At 42.5% G+C, this 16,179-nt stretch overlaps 1 pseudogene; it reads left to right on the forward strand.

The window, feature by feature from the left end:
- The first annotated feature begins 3,887 nt into the window (after positions 1-3,887).
- Positions 3,888-5,395, forward strand: LOC108014845 (UDP-glycosyltransferase UGT5-like; annotated as a pseudogene).
- The last annotated feature ends 10,784 nt before the right edge of the window (positions 5,396-16,179 follow it).

Raw genomic sequence — 16,179 nt, forward strand, 5'->3', positions numbered from 1 at the left:
CACTCAGAGATGGAAGGGTGGCTGCACGGCATACTTCTGTACACAGCAAAATCAACGGAAGTCGGAAGATGATCATTGATCCAGGGAAAATGCGTGGGCCCCCCTGTGGCCAGAAATTGTTTCCACGTGGGCAGGACCGTCTGCAACCCCAGAAGCTATCTTGTGCATTCCAATCACCTTCAATAATAAAGCGGCTGCCCGTAGTTAGTCATTGCGGCGCGTTGACTCAATGGCGTGCTTAGACATCACACTCTGTAACATTTGCAGCGTCGCCGTCATGACTGACATCATTTGATCAAAGCGTTCCAATAGTTTTTAAATTGCCGCCGCCTGGGCATTTACAGCAGCCTCTTGCTGCTTTTGTTATTGTTAATATATTCCAGGAGCCTGTCCTGAGCCGGTTGCTCTACCATAGAGGACTTAGTAGTACATTCCATGTTAGCAGGCTTAGCGGACGCTACACATTCTTATACGAATTTAATGCCATAAATGGATGACTTGAGGAAATAGAAGGACGCAAAGGAAACCAAGCATACTGGCTGGGGAGCGGAGTAACAACAGTTTGCTTTTGGGGCCGTTGACGTTCTGAAGTGCTATTGGACTTACGTTTTTCACGTTGTTCTAGATAGGCAGGATAACTGCGGGAGGAAGCACTATGATTTGACCCACAGTGCACTTAAACTGATCCTCTTTCAGTGCTAGGCATTCATCCTTGTCCTTGGTGTCATGGTCGCCAGCACACCTATTACATTTAGGTGAAAATAAGAAAAAGTTATCGAATGGTTAAATGATTTGTATTTGAAACACCTTAAAGGGCCGTTTCTGTGAATCTGATCCTGATCTGATCCTGGTCCGGCTTTAGAAGTGCCGACTTACGAGTACTATCATTGGATTGTTCAAGACTCCTTATTTTTCTTAGGTACTTTACTTGAGTAAACCGCTCTTCATCAGCAACACTCTTGCTAATCCATTTGGGGCTTATTTGCTTATTTGATACAGCTAATGATGGTATAGATTTAAGTGACCAGTTGTCGTTTTCCATATTGAAGTCCTTAGGCAACTTCGCTTCTAGATTAACTATATCTAGATCTTCGTAAGCTGATTCACCAGAAACACCAGAATCAGAGAGGTATCTATTAGCATCAAAGGCAGTTGCCTTGGAATTCCTGGATGTCTTGAAAACAGCTTCTTTTATGACCTCATAAGTATTGACTGACGGTCGGCAGACTTGGTCCTTAGCAGACACTGAATGTTTCGTACCAAGTGATTCGTTATCCTTCTAGTGATCTATTTTATTTTTACTAGAGTCAGCCGTAGAGGCAGCCCAATAATAATAAACATCCTTGCCCATCGGGGTTCTGGCATCCGACATTGCAATAGTCGTAAGGAAAACTATAAAATTCAAAAATTAAAAAGTTAGAGGAACAGCCGGCCTGCCAATAGCGGGGGCAAGGTCGGCAAAAGCTACACACCGCAAAGTTCAAAAAGAACCAAACAAATAATGAAAAGAAACAAATTTTTATAAAAATGTTATGTGACACGGAGTCATTGAAATAAACACAACCGGTTAGTTTGACACTAAAGTAGAAACTTCAATTAGCCTTTGCGTTCTCCTCGTCAGGGCACTCCGTTACACCGCTTACATATTGCCATAAGTCATTTTTCACAAGAGTGGCACACATTTACAACTTCCATGTGTCGTAGTTATCCGCGTTTAGCGGCTTAATTCTTATGAAAGAATTCGTAATTGATTCTTTCTTGACTTTTCACTTATTTCAGATCGTTGGCGTCTGGGCCCATAACCTGTTGGGATATTCCCAACAATGCAGATGCAGGCGATCAGAATAAAAAGACAAACGTTTAATACTGTGTTTATTCGTAATCTGCGGCGTCTGTTGTTTGCCAGGAACTCGAAACGTTAAATGCTGAAGAACAAATTAGAAAAACAACAAAGTGTGGTGAAAAAAAGTGGGATGCCAGAACGAACTTAAAGCAAGAGTTGCCAGATTGATACTTTGTCATAAACTGAGATGAGCAGTGAGTTTAAACATCGCGGAACCTGTAGGTGATGGGACAACAGTTTGTATGAGACTTTTACTCAGAAGGACCCAATTATTATGGAAATGTAGAAATGATTTCTGGAAATTTCACAATGTTCAATTTTGTGTTCTTGTGTAACTTATAAGAAGCCGTGTTTATGGTTCCCACATATTTGACAAATTTTCACAAATGTTTCATAATTGTCGCGAATCAAATGTTTCGGTATGTGTGCTTAAGATTGACATAAATAAGAATAGAGCCATACAAAAATAATACTTTTTGTTGTCTTTTTTTCGCAAGCTCGTCGTCATCGAATATCATAATGGAAGGGTTTTTTGCTACACTGGGGTCTAATGCACCATTCTTATTGGAGAACGTATGATATCCCACTTCTTTTATCGGTTGAATTATTGTCTCCAAATACTCATATTAAGGTTGATACAAACTTTTTGAAAATATATTTATACCATCGTAGAGTAAAAGGATATACTAGTTTCGTCGGAAAGTATGTAACAGGTTGAATGAAGCGTTTCCGACCCGATTAAGTATATATATTCTTCATCAGAATCACTAGCCGAGTCGATCTAGCCCATCTCTCCGTATGACCGCTGAGATCTCGATAACTATAAGAGCTAGATTGGCATGCAGATTCTTGGGCTTCTTGCGCAAGTTGGTTTCAGCAGAGTGCAACGCCAATACATAACAATAGTCTAGCTCCCACGTTTTTTTAATATTCTGTAAAAATTGAAATGTTATTATTATCAATACCCATCTACATGCCATAAATTATTGAAATCGACCTAGGCATAATAATCAACATTTTGATATTCAATCAAGATTGCACACCACATTCAGCATAAAAGCTGTTTTCACTAATAGTGGTCTTGTCGATAAGCTCATAAATACATTTAAGACCACAATCCGGGATATAATTTTTGTAGATTTATGTTATTGACTTTCAGTGCTTTATTGTAGATATTGTAGCTCTACACAATTGGTCAAGAATATCGTCTATTCTTGGTTGTGAAAATTTATCTGAAACAAAGTTTTTGTTAACTTGCGATAGACAAAAGACATCTTGAATATCTTAATTTGAAAACTATTTTTTCTGTTCAATTAATAATAACAGTTATAATCCGACGCTGAAGGTTCTACTATTTTACCTTTATTATTTTTCTACTTTTCTGGCGCTATAAACTAGGTGTTTTATTGAAGAAGACTTACTTACTTTAAGCATATTTCCATCCCTCTCGCACTCCCTTAAGCTGAGTAACAGTCGAGGCCATTAAATTTTTACTTTTTTTCCATCACAAGGAATATTAAAATTTGAAGCTACTACTCGTATTTGAAAATTATGCGGTATGGCATAATTGCAACTGATTGTTGCTTCACCAACACCTAATAACATTAGTTTTTCGTAAGTTATCGATTTCTGATGTGCCATTTTTTCAGATTTTCCTTTTTGGCTTTTGCCTTTATTACGTCGGATGTTTTTCCGACTATAGTGTTTTGCAATTTCTGTATAATTTAATTTAAAGTGGTTAAATGTTGTACTTTATATAGGGTAGATCCTATTATTTTTGACATTATCACCTTAACGGCTAACTCAAGAATTATACACTTTTGCATGCGCTGACCAATTGTCTTATCACTTTTTCCACTCAAAATGTGACACCTCCTAAACATGGTTTTTGAACGCTTCAACAGCATCTCCTGGCGATGAAAATCGGTCACCACGCATTTGCTTTGAAATGCTTCTTCCACAAACAACTTTTGTTGGATTTGGCTCGTCTTCGAGGACCTACACGGTCGATTGCTGATTTGTTTCGGCCTCATAAGCATAGATTCAGTCGTGCGACGCGATGCTTGACGATGAAGAGACCAAGGAGCTGGGAAGCCGAAGCTTTAATTTGGCCATATTAGACGGAGCATTCCCAGAGTGCTTTCTGGGATTAATGCACCAGTACAAGATCCCATTTATGTACATAAACACGGTGGGCTTCTACACAGGCAGTATCTCAACTGCAGGTAACCCCGGTAGCTACGCAATAACCCCGAACTTTTATTCTCGATTTACGGATACAATGAGTCTCTACGAAAGGGGAATAAACACGGCCATGCAGATTGGTCAAGAGCTGATGCACATGGTAAGTGACATTTGGGCTTATACCTAACATTTACTTACATAATTTTCTATGTTAATTGTAGTATGTTATGCGTCGAACACATCTTGTGCTGCGAAAACATTTTGGGGCCCACATACCGCATCCTTACGAGTTGTCGCGCAATGTGAGCTTCATTTTGCAGAACGGACACGCAGTCCTGTCTTATCCTAGAGCCTTTAATCCGTGGCTTGTATTCACTGTAAACCAGCCAGAAAACTGCCCAGGAACCTTGAGGACTTCATAGGTACTTCTGGTGTCTCGGGATTCATATATGTTTCTATGGGCTCTTCTGTAAAAGCTGCAAATATGCCAGAGGCGCTACGTCGCATGCTTGTGAAAACCTTTGCACGCCTGCCATACCATGTTTTGTGGAAGTATGAAGGTAGTTCCGAAGACATAAAGGAACTTACTGCAAATGTAAAACTTTCAAGATGGCTATCGCAACAGGACATCTTAGGCCATCCCATGCTACGTGCCTTTGTAACCCACGGGGGCTTGCTAAGCATGTTTGAGACGGTATTTCATGGAGTGCCCGTCGTGACAATGCCGGTATTCTGCGATCACGATGTTAACTCAGCTAAGGCTGTGGTTGATGGTTATGCCGTAAAGCTAGATCTTCGGACGCTGTCGGCCAATCAGCTTCACAAGGCTATTATGAAAGTGATTCACGATCCTCGGTACAGAAATGCAGCGCAATATCGTCAGAAACTCTTGCTGGATCAGCGCTCAACAGCTCTGGACACAGCTGTATACTGGACGGAGTATGTGCTGCGTCACAATGGTGCTTATCATCTTCAGTCGCCTTCACGCAATATGACGTGAGTTTGTTCAGATTTTTTTAGTATAACCACATTCATAATTTTTCTCTTTTCGCAGTTGGTGGCAGTATTATTTACTCGATGTACTTGCGGTTTTTTATTTTTATTTTACAGTATGATTTTATAACTAAAGCGCATGGATTTTCGGTCTGAAAAGTTACAGAGCCTTCATTTGCTGAGACCTGACTTGCATTCAAACGCCAAAACAAAGTCAAAGAAGCTGTAACCAGATCGCAGGATATTGGTTTTCCGTTTGATGTTTAAAGTCCAAGAGGAAGTGTTTATGATTTTTTAAATTCCAAATAAGGGTCTGCAAGAAAGTCTTTACTTCTGTTCCAAATATTGTTTGTATTATTTTGTGAATTCATGTCTATAATAATAATTGTAAAAAAGAAATCGAAGTTTTAATACTCTATGCAGGTCTTACGAACTAGAACAACAAACAAATACCAATTATTAAATATTAAACGTAGTAAATATCTTTAAAAGTACATTAATCTAAAGTTTTACCCTATTCCTGCTATGGTAGGTATAGCCAATTCGGCACGTAATAAATACAAAAGAGAATGAATGAAGTTTGAAGAATGGGACTCTTTTGTCACAACACAACCTATTTTATATTAAATTAACTTTTCTTTTAAGCTGAAACTTATATGATTTTAAAAAACCGATTATATGTATGTTTGTACGTTCTTTTAAAAAATAGCTGCTCGGCTTAAAAATCAGTTTATCCAGTTGTAGTTATCCGTCGACTTAAATTTTTATACCCGTTACTCGTAGAGTGAAAGGGTATACTAGATTCGTCGGAAAGTTTGTAACAGGCAGAAGGAAGCGTTTCCGACCCCATAAAGTGTACATATATTCTTGATCAGGATCACTAGCCGAGTTGATTTAGCCATGCCCATGTGTTCAGTTTAGGTACGTTTGCAAATTGTGGTGCAAAATTTGTTAAAATATAATTTTTAACTGGTTGTTTGCTTTTTTCAATAATAAAGGTATGTATTTACATAACAATAAATGTTTTGTGACCTGTGAATATATGTTATATAAATAATTAATTAATTAAATATTACATAAATTATTTTATAGTAAACAAACAACTTTGGTATCTTCTTAAATGTGACTATTCTTTAACTTCTGTAGAGTATAAGTAGTGACGTCGGCATTTGCTGTCAAATATAATATTTTTATATGTTAATGTGGTTTGTCTTCTTTGTTAAATGACCAAGATCTGTCGCAGCCATGTGCAGCTCACAAAATGGTTTTTTTTTTCAGAGACCATGTCAGTCTGCAAGCGTAGTCTTTTTTCAGTACGGCGCAGCGAAAATGATTCTCGAAAAGATGTTCAGCCCTGGAGAACTATATTTATTGAAATGATATTGAAAAATCGAAATGCACTGAGGAGGAGCATGGCTTAATAGCTGAAAGCATTCAACATTTTTGCAAAAGGCTTTCTCTAATGTGGAAAGAATGCCATAGAGTTTTAAAACGATTCAATCAGAAATACAAAGTTTGGTTAGACGAAGACTTAGTCCTTTTAAACACAGCACAGGTTCAGGTCGAAAGCAAAAGAATTTTGCAGATTGCAGCGCAAAACGTCAGGTAACCAAAGTTTCGGAGCTAGTGAATGGGAACACATGCAATGAACTCATGACAGCGACACGCGTCAGTTTGTACAAACGGAGCGCATCACAAATAGTTTCAATGGCAGTCACTGATTCCACAGCGTCTTCAAAAATCAAAAAGAGACTTGAATCAGATCGAGAGGTTCCAATTAGGTACACTCCAGACGAAGCTCTGGCTCTTTATATTGATGGAGACTTGACCAAGCACTCCTATAAACTTTTGCAAGCTAGTGCAAAAGGGAGAAACTGTAACATCTACCCAGCATACGATGTTTTACTATCTGCCAAAGAAAATGTTATCCATAAAAAATCAAAATCGATGAATGTTGTGCTGAAGTTCGTCTGCAAGAAATGTTAGATCACACAGTTATACGCATAGTTGAGGCCCACCCGGATATATTCTGGCAAATATCTGATGAAAACAAATATGAAAGTTTGACTGTCTTTTACAAATGGGGATGCGATGGGAGTTCGGGACACTCAACCTACCGGCAGAGCTTTACCAATTCTGATCACAACATGGTAGATCAACATTTATTTGCTATTTGTATTGTGCCACTACAATTACAACGGAAAAGCACCATACTCTGGAAAAATCCCCGGCCATCATCAACACGGTATTGTAGACCACTCAAAGTAATGTTTGCAAAGGAGTCTGAAACTTTAGTTCGCGCCGAAATTGAAAATATTAAATCTCAAATTCTGAAAATTGAGCCCACGCGTCTCAGCTGTTTTCAAGTTCAACACAATTTGCAGCTTACAATGATCGATGGCAAAGTATTCAGCGTGATTGCAGAGTCTTATTCGCAAGCATGCGGCATATGTAAGGCCGCGCTCAAAATGATGAAGATTTTCAGAAGTTTCGGCTAAAGCACTGTCGTAAAACTTCACGCACACATGTTAGGTTAGGTTAGGTAGGAGTGGTTGGAGACTAATTATTAGTCCCCTCACTTAGGCCACAATGGGCCCCTTGTGATACCACATGATCTCTGAAAGATCCGTTTCCCTAGCTCATGGGTTTACTGCCTTCGCGAAGTATTCTGTTCTTCTTAAGAAACATAGTAGTTTTTGAATGCTTACGTCCTGAATGGCCGCAAGGTTCGGAAGTGTGTAGCTACCTAGGGTTTGAAAGCGCTTTAGGTTATGCGCTGGGCAGAAGCATAGGAGGTGTTCGATGCTCTCCTCTTCGTCTATCTCTTTGCAGCTGCGGCAGAAGTCGTGGTTACTTAGACCCAGCCTTGTCGCATGAGTCCCTATGAGACAGTGGCCCGTGAGGGCATTTAGGAGAGTGGAGATGTCCTTCCTACTACATTGTAGGAGAGTTTTTGTTCTTTTCGTGTTATAGTTTGGCCATGTGAGTCTAGAATTGTGGCATATTGAGATTGAGTTCCAACGGTTGTTGGAAAGAGTATACAATCTCTGCCTGAGAAGGAGCTTGCAGGTAGCCATGGGCATCCCTACCGTGTCCTTATCACGAAGGATATCGGCGGTTGTCCCCTGTCTTGCCAGCTCGTCTGCTATGCAGTTGCCCTCAATGTTGCGGTGCCCAGGCACCCAGATGAGGCTGATTCTCAGATGAGTGGCCATCTCGTTAAGAGGTTTGCGGCATTCAGAGATTGTTTTTGAGCTCGTTGTGTAGGAGTCGAGGGCCCTGAGGGCAGCTTGACTATCCGAGAATATGAAGATATCACTGTCTTTATGTACAGACGTGTTCAGGTGGGTAGTGGCTTCCTGAATTGCCATCACTTCCGCTTGGAAAACACTACAGTGGTCTGGTAGGCGGAATGAGACTTTTATGTCTAGTTCGGGGGAGAAGACTCCCCCACCTGTTTGGGAGTTAAACTTGGAGCCGTCAGTGTATATGTTGACGGCGTTTACGAATTGATGTGGGAGGTTGTCCCAGTCTGAACGGGTGGGTATATGAATTTTGTATCTTCTTTCGAAGTTGACTATGGGTGGGACGTAGTCTGTATAACGTGGTAGGGGTGAATGTTTTGATAGGATAATGGAGTGACCCGTGGAGCCCGTTGTCCAAGCCGCTGCTTCACGGAGTCTCAGCGCTGTTGCAGATGCCCAGCTTTTGGCAAGTAGGTCCAGGGGTTGGAGATCGAGAATTGTGTTTAGTGCCTCGGTGGCGGTAGTGCGCAGCGCCCCACTGATGCAGAGCTCTGCGCTCCTTTGGATCTTGTGAAGGATCCGGAGGTTGCAGTTCTTATCTAGAGAAGGCCACCAAACGATGTTTTCGTAGAGGAGAATGGGCCTGACTATTGCAGTATATAGCCAGTGAACTATCATGGGGGAGAAACCCCACTTCCTCCCTATGGCTTTTTTACAAGCGAAGAGGGCTATGGCCGCTTTGCGTGTGCGATCTAGGATGTTATCAGTCCAGAGGAGCTTTTTGTCAAGAATGACACCTAGGTACTTTGCTTGGTTGCTAAGGGTTAGGCGCGTTTGGTGTAGTTTTGGGGGAACTAGAATTGGTACCTTGTACTTCCTTGTAAAGAGAACTAGTTCGGTCTTTTCCGGGTTAACTCCCAGTCCACAGCCAGCCGTCCACCTGGAAAGGGTGGATAGGGCTGTCTCCATTAGATTACAAAGTGTTTGCGGGAACTTGCCCTGCAGTAGGATAACCACGTCATCCGCGTAGGCTACCACTTTTGTGCCCGCCTCTTCTAGAAGTGATAGCAGTTTGTTGACCACCAAAACCCATAGAAGAGGTGAGAGTACGCCCCCTTGTGGGGTTCCTCTACTGACATTCCTGGTCGAGAGGGCCGATCCCATAGTGGAGTGCACTACCCTGCTGGTTAGCATTGTGTGTATGAGTCCCACTATGGGCCGCTCAATGCCCAGTTCAGTCAGAGCACCAGTGATCGCCGTTGGGGTGACGTTGTTGAAGGCGCCTTCTATGTCTAGAAACGCTGCAAGAGAGTATTCCTTATTGTGGAAGCCTCGTTCTATACTGTACACTAGAGAGTGGAGGGCGGTATTGGTTGATCTACCCTTACGGTACGCATGCTGTGCGTCAGAGAGTAGGCTATGGTCGATGGTTAGTCTGATATGGGTGTCAATTAGCCTTTCCAGGGTCTTCAACAAGAAGGAAGAGAGACTGATCGGGCGGAAGTCCTTTGGGTTAGTGTGGGAGGGCTTGCCGGCTTTCGGTATAAAGATTACCTTGACGTCCAGCCACCTTGTTGGAATATGGTTTAGAGCAAGGCAGCCGTGGAAGATGGCTGTCAGCCAGGGAAGGGACATATCTAATGTCCGTTGTAGCTGGGCCGGGAAGAACCCATCTGGGCCAGGTGATTTGAAGGGCTTAAAAGAGTTAACAGCCCACTGAATGCGGTCAGGGTTTGAAATGTTGGCAATACTCTGGTCGTCTAGATTCACCTCTATGTGGAGGTCCTCCACTACCTGGGTATTGTTAGGGAAGTGTGTGTCTAACAGTAGTTCAAGGGTTTCCTGACTGTTTTCCGTCCAGCCATCAGCATTGGTTTTAAGATAGCCAATGGTAGCTGGAGCTTTAGCTAGAATTCTTCTGAGTCTGGATGCCTCCGCAGTAGATTCTATGCTACTGCAGAAGTTAGCCCAGGCTCTTCGTTTTGATATTCTTATTTCCTTTTTGTATAGGCTTAGTTTTGAATGATATAGATTCCAGGAGGATTCGCTATTGTTGTATTTAGCTTTATTGAAGTAAGTTCTACACTCTCTTTTAAGGTTCGCTAGGGTTGGGTTCCACCATGGGGGTTTGTGCTTTGTTTTGACTGTTCTACTTGGGCAAGCCCTTTTTAAGGCCTCACCGCAGATATCAGTAAAAGTGTTAACTAGGCTATCTAATTCTTGACGGTTGCGTATGTGTGTCGGAGGAGCGGGTAGGTTCCTGTTGAGGAGATTTTTATAGTATCCCCAGTTGGTTAATCTTAGATTAGTTATGTTCTCGGCGGGAGGATGTTCTAGACTTATTGTAAATTCTATGTATCGGTGGTCCGAGAATGAGTGTTCGATCCCCACCTTCCACGCGTCTAGCTGGTTAAGTAAGGGATCAGATATTAGAGTAATGTCTAGTACTTCCCTCCTATTTCTAGTGATGAAAGTTGGGTCATTACCTTTGTTGCAGATGAATAGATTTGATTGAAGGAGATAGTCGTAGAGTAACTCACCCCTTTCGTTGGTGTTTGTACTTCCCCATTGTGTGTGGTGTGAGTTAGCGTCCCCACCCAGGATGAGTTCCTTAGATGAGTGAGTGCGTATGAGTTCTTGTGTAGTGGTGTTTGGTAGTGGCCCTTCGTGGTCGTGAGCCAGATAGAATGATGCTATGGTGTGATGGGTGTGTTTGTTTAGCTCCAGTCTGACCGTGGTAAGGTCGCCTTCGCTAAACTGTGGAATAAGAAATGTGTTAAAGTGTGTTTTTGTAAGAATGCAGGTTCTGGTTTTACCCTTGTCCTTGGTGTAAAATAGCTTGTATAGGGGGGTTGATAGGCCACAGATGTTGTTACCAACAATCCATGGCTCTTGAATGAGGACTACGTCTATGTTGCCTGTTGCCAGGCGGGTGAGGAGGGCAGCGGATGCTGCCTTGCTGTGGTGCAGATTAATTTGCAGAAACTGCACCATCTTTGGGACTGGGGTCGGGCTGGGTACCCTCCGCTTCCTCCGCTATGTCCTGGAGGACAGAGCGCCCTGGTCGGGTTGTGTCCTGGGTGCACAGCTGTTTCAGGCTCTCCGTCAGCTCCGAGTCGGTTGACACGTAGCCGGTGAGGGTGGCCTCCTCGTGATCTGGTTCGTCGTCGCTCGGGGGTTCGTACGACGCACAGGCAGCCAGGTTGTCTGCCGCTGTTTTATCGGTGTCGTAAATACGAAGCTGCACCTTGTCGAACCCGTAGTTCACTCTGTGCTGCTGGGCTGCGAGGGGTTCCAAGCAGGCCTGGTTTAGGAGGATAACCACGCTCATGGTGACTCGCTCGGTTTTCTCCACCTTGACCACCTTCCAACCGTCTGTTGGCAGTTTTGGGTTGAACCTGGTCAGCAGGCTGAGTATAGCCTCTGGTTCCGATGGTTCCGACGGCAGCCACACCCTCGCTCTCGGTCGAGACGGGATGTCCGCAGCCTCACAAACTGCCAGCTTGGCCCCGGGGTAGACCTCGCCGACTTTGTCAATTGCAGCCTTGTAGAGTGCTGCCGATCTCTCGTCTTCGCAGGCGATCAACTTTACGTTGCCCTGGTACCACCCTGCATCTGTGCAATCGGGTGGCGGTCCTGGGTTTTCGTCCAGCACTTTCAAGGCCACTGTCGCAAGGGCCCGTCTAACCAGACCCCAATGGTTTCTTGGGATCCTTCCGCCTTCATCGCTCTGGTCGATGACTCCAATGATCTTCCGATCCTTTACCACCTCCGCAAAGGATCTCGACCATGTGCCGCGGTTGGTTACTTTGGCCTTCTTGCTCGCTGGTTGAGCTGACTCCATCGACCTCTCTCGCTTGTTGCTGGTAGTCATAGCGATGTCGAAATCTGGGATAACTGCCTTCGCCCAGGCTATGTCCTCTTGGATTTTCTGGTAATCCAATTTCGAAGTCTGATCCTCACGTATCGGATTGGTGGCCAGCCGTTTGAGGATCCTAGTAGCCTTCTTTCTTTCAAGAGGTCCTGCCTGGTTAGGTGGTACCCTCTTAAACTCCTTTGCCCTGGTACTCACCATGAGACCGGCTTTGGCGCTCCCCTCAGGTTGGAGTGGCTGGTTAGCCACACCTACGCTGGTGGGAGGCTTGGGCTTGTCACTATGGCGAGTTGGGCTTAGCCGGCTGCGTTGTTCGCTGGCCTTGGCAGGGGTCGACGTCACGTGGACTGGGGTAGTCAGAGCCGTGATCTTGCTCTTACTTTCGTCGTTGGTTACGACTTCCGACTTTATAAGAGTGTCGGGCTCTCGTCTTGTGCAGTCTTTTTGTTTATTAATTGTTAAGTTCTCCATGTTAAATCCCACGAGCTGCGGAGAAAGGACAGGTCCACCCGGGCAGAGATCCGCCGTACCCGGGTAAGGCTGACTTAGAACAGGCGGTCGCCACTTGCCTGAGCTCACCGTTTGAGACTGAGTTATTTGATGACTCGGGCTCCCAGCCAGATTCACTCTCGGCACGGTACGAGTGACACCTTAGTCCAGCCCGGGGTGAGATGAGTTGTGTGGGTGGGAAAGAGGTAGGTTCAAAGAGTGTGGGAAGGGGGTGTGTGTGAGCTATTTGTCGGAGGCGGCAGCACAAGCGCGACGTCGGTACTGCTACGGTGCAGATACCCGCTGACTGTCCGGGGCTACTTATTTGCGCTTCGTGTTGGGGGCTTGGCGGTGGCCGGGCCGTGTCCAACTTCCACGCTTATTCGTAGCTACCCTGGAGAACCAGGGCGCTCGCTATCCGCAACCTGCGACCCGTTCGGTAGCCTTCAGCTCGGCGCCCTCAGAGCCATCTCACTAGCTCTTTGGCCGAACAAACGCACACATACAATGAAGGATTTGATGAACTCATTACTTATATCTTCAGATCCCCTAATAACGAGTTTAAGCTAAAGTCCGTCCCGCCATTCAAATAATGATATTATTTTTGGATGAGGAGGTAAAAAAACTACTTTGTAATGCCTTTGATAAATAAGTAATACATGAATTAGACAAGTAGTTAAAATTGGAAAAATAATAAAAATTTCCTTCATGCAGAAAAAATAAATTTTATTTAGACAACAAAATTATTATAAGTATAAGAAATTAAGAATATAAAAGCTTGTGACTTAAACCAACAAAATATATTAGTATAATTGAAAATAAATTTTTAATTATTTTTGTTATTAAATTTGAATGTATTTTTATTGGAATAAAAAATGAACACAAAATTTTTAAGTTTTTTCATAATTTGGTCATTGAAATAAACAATGTTCAAATTATGATAAAAAGTTGCATCTTTGACAAAATAAAAAACCTCACATAAATTTAAAAAATATATATTTTTTGTTTAACCTTGTAGCTAAATCTATATGCACCTAAACAAAAATATTAAAAAAAAGAAAAAGTTTTACGCTAAGAGGTATTAACTAAACGCTGGTAGATGAGCCTTTTCGACCACTGTGTGTCCGTCTGTTTGTCTGTCCATCTGTCCGGATTAACGCTATTGGTATTTGGCATGCAGATTCCTGAGCTTCTAACGCAGCGCAAGTTTGTTTCAGCAGAGTGCCACGCCCACTCTAACGACCACAAATCGCCCAAACCCGTGGCGCCCACAATTTTCATGCTAGAAATAAATTTTAACTGAAACGTATTTGTCTCGTCAATACCTATCGATTGACCCAAAAACGCCCAAAAACGCCACTCCAACGCCCATAACGCTTAAATCTGTCTAACGCCCACATAACCATATATTGTGATCAGGGGTCGCATTCTCTCCCTTCGTACCCGTTACTCTTAGACTAAAAGGGTATACTCGATTCGTCGGAAAGTATGAAACATGTAGAAGGAAGCGTTTCCGACCCCATGAAGTATATATATTCTTGATCAGGATCTCTAGCTAAGTCAATCTAGCCATGTCCGTCTGTCCGTATGAACGCTGAGATCTCGGAAAGTATCGGAAAGACATGTAGATTTTTTGGCCTTCTGCGCAGCGCATGTTTGTTTGAGAAGAGTGCCACGCACACTTTAACGCCCACAAACTATAAAACTAAAACCCGTCTAGCGCACATATATTTCAAAATGTGCGTTTGTTTTTATAATAAATACTTATCTTTTTGCCAAAAACTATTGAAATCCGACCAGTCATTGAAAAGTTATATCCAAATAATTATCGAATAAGCTGTTTTCACTAATACGCCACCAAGTCAAAACCGACGTGTTGGCTTTGTGAGAAAATGGCTTATACAAATTAAGTTAAACAAAATTTTTTGTATGGCACCAATTTTTTTGAAGTGTAAAAAACGTTCTTCACACTTTTTTCTTTTTTAACTCGAGTTCTGATAAACCGAACTCGGTCATCATTTTACAGGCAATAGAATGCCGTTTAACTTTCCTGTACACAGCATTGAGTTCCATTCCTTAGTTTAGAAGCTACACTTCGTCAAAGTTGAAAAAGTTGGAAAAGATGCAAAAGCGGTGGCATTAATGGCTTCTTTAAAAATACAGGCCTAAAAACCGAAATTAGTAGTATGTTTTTTCTTCAGGGCTGAACATTAAAGAAAAATATGAGCCATTGATCACGACAATCCGTCTCTAAATCGATATTTAAAAGATTTGTAAACTTATATACCCAAGTTCAGTATTCGGGAGCAGCGGCCTATAAATATTGTTTTCAATTTTCAGTGCTGGGGAAGGTCATAATTTGGTGCAAGTAGTTATGCATAACGTCAGTTTCCTTGCTATTAGTGCTGGTTTAAGTGTAGTACTTACGTCGACGAGAACCGCATGCTAACCATAGGAGTGAGGGAGAGGCAAATACGCGGCTAACGCTTTTCGTCGGGTCTGTTTTTCAGGGCGGTACTCAGATGAGCTAAGGAAATACCAGTAACAAGAAAGGAAGTTAACTTCGGCAAGCCGAAGTTTGTATACCCTTGCAGTTATAACTATTAAATTTAAAAATACAAAAAATGATACTCCTCCAGATCTAATTAAAAAAGTTATTTCCAAGCGTAGGAAATTGTGTGTTAAAAAACACCGAAGCTATAATTTGTTTCATATTATTTTCCTACCAATTTTCCGATCCTTCCTATGGCAGCTATATGATATAGTCGTCCGATTTTGATAAAATTAAATTCGAAACTCAAAACTATTTAAAAAATGTTATTTCCAAGCTTAGAAGGTTATATGTTAAACAAGGAAGAACGCTATAGTCGAGTACCTCGACTATCAGATACCCGTTACTCAGCTAAATAGAGATATGCAAGTAGCAAAGCGAGATTAAAATGCGCCACCTACCGGCGGTATACAAATTTAAGCGTTATGGGCGTTAGAGTGGGCGTGGCAAATTTTTTTTGGACCAATCGATAGGTATTGACGAGACCAATACATTTCAGTTAAATTTTTTTATCTAGCATGAAAGTTGTGAGCGTCACAGGTTTTCACGGTTTGTGGGCGTTAAAGTGGGCGTGGCAAACTTTTTTTTGGGTCAATCGATAGGTATTGATGAGAACAATACATTTCAGTTAAAATTTTCTATCTAGTATCAAAACTGTAGGAGCCACTGTTTTGGGCGGTTTGTGGGCGTTAGAGTGGGCGTAACACTGTACTGAAACAAACTTGCGCTGCGCAGGAACCTCAGGAATCTGCGTGCCTAATCCCAGTATTGTAACTCTCATTGTTTCCGAGATCTCAGCGTTCATACGGACAGACGGACAGACGGACATGGCTAGATCGACTCGGCTAGCGATCCTTATCAAGAATATATATACTTTATGGGGTCGGAAACGCTTCCTTCTGCCTGTTACATACTTTCCGACGAATCTCGTATACCCTTTTACTCTACGAGTAACGGTTATAAAAACACCATAGATATAATTCTTTTAAATTGTTTGTTC

Source organism: Drosophila suzukii (genome assembly GCF_043229965.1).
Source record: "Drosophila suzukii chromosome 2 unlocalized genomic scaffold, CBGP_Dsuzu_IsoJpt1.0 scf_2c, whole genome shotgun sequence".
Lineage (NCBI taxonomy): Eukaryota > Metazoa > Arthropoda > Insecta > Diptera > Drosophilidae > Drosophila > Drosophila suzukii.